This window comes from Anastrepha obliqua, chromosome 1 (genome assembly GCF_027943255.1).
Source record: "Anastrepha obliqua isolate idAnaObli1 chromosome 1, idAnaObli1_1.0, whole genome shotgun sequence".
Taxonomy (NCBI): Eukaryota; Metazoa; Arthropoda; class Insecta; order Diptera; family Tephritidae; genus Anastrepha; species Anastrepha obliqua.
In genome coordinates, this window is record NC_072892.1 from 146,431,437 (window position 1) to 146,437,466 (window position 6,030).

Genomic DNA, 6,030 nt, shown 5'->3' on the forward strand with positions numbered 1-6,030 from the left:
AATGAGACTTTGTTAAATACGTAGTATTCTAAGTCATTCGTCGCTATTCATAAAAAATTCAGTGAGTTAGGGTTCATGTAAAATATTTCGAAGTTATGCTCTTTTTGTTATACGCTAGGGGTTTAAGACTTAAATTATGACACTTTGTAAACTACGCAGAATTTTAATTCATTCGTCGCTATTCATAGAAAATTCAGTGAGTTAGGGTTCATGTAAAATATTTCGGAGTTATGCTCTTTTTGTTATACGCTAAGGGTTTAAGACTTAAATTATGACACTTTGTAAACTACGCAGAATTTTAATTCATTCGTCGCTATTCATAAAAAATTCAGTGATTTAGCGTTCATGTAAAATATTTCGAAGTTATGCTCTCAGATTTATGAGCTTATGCTCCAATTATGGGATGCGAAGGAAATGGTTTTGAAGTTAGTTTGTATAAGTTAACGCTTAAGACTTTTTGAATAATGAGACTTTATCAAATACGCAGTATTTTAATTCATTCGTCGCTATTCATAAAAAAATTCAGTGATCGAGAAGTCATGTAAAATATTTCGAAGTTATGCTCTCAGATTTTTATGCGCAGGCTTATGTTAAGGAACCACTTTTGAAATTATTTTATATAAGTTAGCCTAAATTTTTTTAAGATTAGGACTTGGCAGTCTACTCAATTACTTCATATAATTTAAATTGTATTTCGGGCTTTGATTAGTAGTATAATTAATACGGTTATTTATACGATTCCATTGCTCTGACATCCTTACAAAAGAATTTTTTTCGCTGAGCTGTTTCACTTCTGATATTTCTATAATGAATTTAGTCAGATCGAATTGAAAATTTCATATTTATGTGGCCACAATATTTGATATTGCTCGTACGTCTTTCTGCGATGCTTTGCAACGTGAAGAGCGATTGGCATTCATAGAGAAATCAGCAACTTAAGGTATGGATGTAGGAACTTCAAACGAATATACGTATACGACATTTTTGTTTAAAAGCATTGGACTTTGTTTACTAAGGCAGCCGGTGTTTTAATCGGAATATATGTCGAAAAGGTATAGGCAACTAAAAAACAAAAATCAATTGTGAATCGAAAATTTTTGAAAATCAGAGTTTCGAACAAGTACGAGATTTCGTTCCACATAAAAAACGGCTCGAAAAGTCAGTTAGTAAAATCATATCAATTTAAGAAAAACTATTTTTAAACAACTGAAATGTAATTCCAGGGGTGATCAGCTTAGCCAAACGATAATCAGCTTAATAAAGAAAGGTATTTAGCGAGAAAACACGGAAAATCTGCCTTTCAAACGACAAAATTTCCAATTAGCAGAAGCCACAAAAATCTCGAAGTTAGTTAAGAAAAAACTATTATTTTTGAAAATGAATAGAAAATGAATATGAAAATCAATTTGGAAATAAATGAAATACAATTAAGTATTCATTTAAAATTCTTCAGAAATAAAATGTTTAGAACCAGTTGGAAAAAAAGCTAAACGCAATTTTGTAAAGGAAACTGGGAAATGCATACTAGTATACATTTCTATTTGCAGAAACACCAGAAAGTGAAACACTCAGTAAATTAGTTTTGCAAGACTGCCAGAACACGTCACTAACATCGTGGTTTCATAAAATTGTGTGTATGTGTGGTTTCCTGAGCTGAGCTGAGATTTCACTAAATTATGTGTATGTGTGGTTTCCTGAGCTGAGCTGAGATTTCACTAAATTGTGTGTATGTGTGGTTTCCTGAGCTGAGCTGAGATTTCACTAAATTATGTGTATGTGTGGTTTCCTTAAAATAGGTGTGATTTCGCTTAGTTGTGTGTGATTTCACTAAATTATGTGTGTTTTCGTAATTATATTCGACTAAACTTATGTAGAGGACGTAATACACCCAGCCGTTATAGACCCAAGCTCTTATGTAATGAGGTTTTTAAGTTTGTTTTTGTATAATTCGTCGCTTTTCGGTGCAACCCTTTATTGTTTTTGTGCTCTCAATTATAGCGAAGATCGTTTATTTGGTATGTGGAGTTGAAAAATATACGCAGCAGCATTGTTTCATTTCCTTTTTTAGCTTTCGTCATTAATCTCAATATTTTTCATATTGCAATTTTCATGCCTGTTAATTCAATCGCGAGGATTTTTATTTGGTGGTAAATGCGGGTTTTATTATGTCTAGTTTTAGGCTACACTTTTCGACGTAAACTCAATTGTAGCGAGGATTTTTATCTGGTAAAAACAGGTTTCATATGTAGTTTTTTTAAGTTATATTTTTCGTCGGTTAGATCGGGTTAGACATTTCTGCACGCATTTTGTTGTGATTCAATAAAAAAAAAAATTTTAAATATATAGATTTAAGACGTATTTATGTATAATGTATATGAATTATTTACGTTTATGTATTATTTGTACTCACTTTGGTCGATTTGGTCGCTCTAGATAGACAATTTAATTAAAGACTTAAAAGAATGGAGGGGAATTTTAATTTATTTTAACCTTAGCTGTAATTTTTGATTTTTTTAGTTTTTGCATTCCTTTTTTTCAGTACTTTGCTTTGGTTTGATTTGTATAAATTTTTTCCTTTCTCATATATTTTATAATTAACGCAGTTTTGAATAACATAATTTATGAAAGACCAATAAATTTATATGTATGTTAATTAGTTTGATTTTCTGTTTGTTTATGTGACACTAGTACATACTGTAGCAATTGAATTATTCATTCAATCCCTAATAAATTGCATATAATTTTTTTCTTTTCAACGTTTCATATGTATAAATTGTGTTAGGTTTCTTAACGAATTCGTGCTAATCTCGGGGATTTAAATATATTGTACGTATGTAAGTAAGTGGAACAAAAACACCAATTCTGCATCATAATAGCATTCCTCTACCGTCGGTGACAAGGGATTTTGCAGTAGAAGAAACAACAATCTCGCAGAAGAAGAATATTTAGCCGTAGGTTCTATATTTTGTAGATGGGTAGATAGTAATCGCTTTGTCTTCAGTTTAATACGAGCTCTGCGGCGCCTATGGTCAAATATTGTCATTTAATACTGAACGTTTCAGTTCTATCAGCAAACGTTAATAACTTTTAGTTATTTACTTAGGTTTGCATGTGGTAGAAGTATAAGCGACAAAATTGCTTTTCAAGACGCCCAACAACTATAAAGTTCAAAGAAAGAAATATGGTTACGATATAAGATTGTGAAAAAAACTTATTACATACATAGGCAGTAGTACTAGATTATTTTAAAACTATGTTTAACAAATATGTATGGAACTATGGTGTATTTGTGCTTGTAATTTTTTTTTTTTACGAATATTAAGCCTATAGGTAAAATGATGCGTGTATACATAAATTTTATCGACTATGAGGTAAAATCAAACGGAATAAATTGAGATTAGCAGACTTAAAATTAATCAAATAGTAACGCCTTTGTTAGTTTGGGATTAAAGAAAAATTTTGAGTACCGTCGACTCAACTTGCAACAAAAACAAAAAATCGTGGAAATATATCGTAGGATCGTTCGAAGTGCCGAAGGAAGTGAAACACATTCGTAGTTACTCCAAAAAGAAATATCTTTGCGATCCCACTAATTTGTGAAGGCACAAAAATTTCGAAGTCAATGAATTAAGAAGTGAAAATTCTATGAAGGCTCATGACACAGCCGAACCTATTTTCCCCTAAATGTGAGAAAATGCGCATGTAAGTATGTTAATAGAAAAAAAATTGAATGTGTCACAGGAAAAAAACTAGCGCTTTAACGGCACATCTCCATTTGGGACGAGTCAAGGTGGATTTAATAAGGTGACAGCATTCACCCAGCTGAATTTTTCGCCGTAGGGATGGTTTACGTCAAAATGATATGCTTTGTTTGTATGTATTGGTATGTTTACATTCGTATGTTTACATTTGCTTGCTGATTTTGACATGATGCTTGCACCAAACGCAACAACAAATACATGTAGGGTTTTACTTATATGTGTTTGCTGTCACCTGTAATAAATTCGCCTTGGGACGAGTTATACGTGGAAACTGCCAATTTCACGGCATGCGGTACATTTATCATATACATACATATGTATGGTACCTGTTTTACGTGAGTTTCATCGCATAATTTATCATTAAAAAAAACCGTACAAACTATTCCTTGCATTTTCAAACAAAAGAAAAAAAAGAATGTAGAGTGGAGGTAGAAGTTTGCCTTTACAGAATGTTCAGGAAAAACTCTGTAAATTGTATGTATACTGAATAAATATATGTATATGTACGTACATACATATATTAGATGTGTAATACATACATATGTATATTACAACTGCGCAGTTATTTTGAAGCAATCGCTTCGAGTGAGCGAAAGAGATACACATCAGTAAAAACGTTTGCGTATACATACAAACGAATTTTCTAGTTCGACCTTGTGGTTGTAACACGTACCACAGAGGTAGAGAATTACGTATACATACATTTTGTATATAATAAAAGTTATACACACCTCTCCACGTGTAATGTAAAAAAATTCAATATGGAAAATTACTATTTCGCAACATTGCGTTGAAATATTCTCGAAATAAAGCGACGTTTATATGTAGTTTTTAAGAAAACAGGCACAACTAGCGAAAAATAAAGTAAGTACACATATATGTAAGTGTGACTCATAAGCTTTTAAACACGAACAAAATATGTACATATATATGTAAGTTAGGAGGAAAGAAGTTTAGAACGTTTCTACTACTTAAAATACACTTCAAAAGTGAAACATAATAAACATACATACATACATATATCTAGGCATAATTATTAAATATGAAAATATTACTAATGTATGCATATAAAAGAACAAAACAAAATACGCCATTACGTGTTTGTACCTTACTCATTCTCCTCATCCTTTTGGCACCTTGAGGAGTTTGTCAGTCATCGCAGCTTTCTGCCAAATCATATGCACACTACGTACGTTAGCCTGACTGCCTGCCTGTCTGCATCTACTTGTTTCCTCGTTACAATCCTGCCTGGCCTCATTCGAAAATATTCATCCTGCCTATTTTAACAGATACTACGTACGTACAGATACATACATCTGGTCAAATGTGAACAGCTAGTAATCGGTAGCTAGAAGTTCCAGGGGGGAAAAAACTCCACGCATTGACTCTGTGCTTAGCCTTTTCTTCTGACTTGATTTCCAAATGCATTCAGATTATACATATATAACCCTCGTCGTTGCTTCCGCTAACCGGGTTCTTCTTCTTCGAACAAGACTGCTGCCAATTTCATCACTAAACACCAACTTCCGGTCGCCATTTCTGCAAACTTTAATTTCACAACAACTACTTTTTGTTCCTCAAGATCACCAACTTAATAACAATATACATAACTTGTACACTTTCTCTTGCTTTTACACTTGAATTTAACACCAACTTTCACGTTTCAATCACAAATGATGACATGAAGGCTGGCGCTGCTGTATTTATACTTGCTGGCTGTGTAGCTCGAAAAAATCCGGAAAATTCTACAATCGTCTTTATTGATTTTCGCTTCAAGTATGTTTATTTCGCTCTAGCACATACAGTGTTTAAGAGTCACCTTTCTGTTTTAAGTTGCGATAAGCGAAAAGGCATATTGGTTTGGGGTTTGTTGGAACGTATTCAATACAAACATACATATGTACATACGTATGTATGGACACACACAGCTCAACATACATGTGTTAGTTTATATGTACATATGTACATATATTTGCTCTGTTCAGCAGGGAACTGAATCACGCTCCCCCATCCATTTGTTTAGCCAAGCCAAATGCAGATCCAACTGCGTAAATGGCTTATTAACTTCGAAATATTTTTGTTTATTTATTTATTTTTTGCTTGGATATGTTAAAAACTGTTTAGATTTTAAAATTAGAAGAAAAATAAATATTATTATTGAACTCAAGGCCTTAACGTCTAGTAAATTTAAAACTCTTCTTTTTCGACGGCTCTATTTTTTTTGCATTTGCATACAAAATGCTGAAGAAATGAACTACCAAAGAAAGCC

General features: G+C 32.5%; 1 long non-coding RNA gene across 1 annotated transcript; it reads right to left on the bottom strand.

Annotated features, from left to right (window-relative positions):
• Positions 1 to 2,460: 2,460 nt before the first annotated feature.
• Positions 2,461 to 5,610, bottom strand: LOC129236401 (uncharacterized). The gene is made up of 2 exons (XR_008581663.1): positions 4,869 to 5,610; positions 2,461 to 3,158 (listed from the first exon to the last, which is right to left on the bottom strand). It is a non-coding gene; the product is annotated as an uncharacterized LOC129236401 (long non-coding RNA).
• Between the last annotated feature and the right edge of the window lie 420 nt (positions 5,611 to 6,030).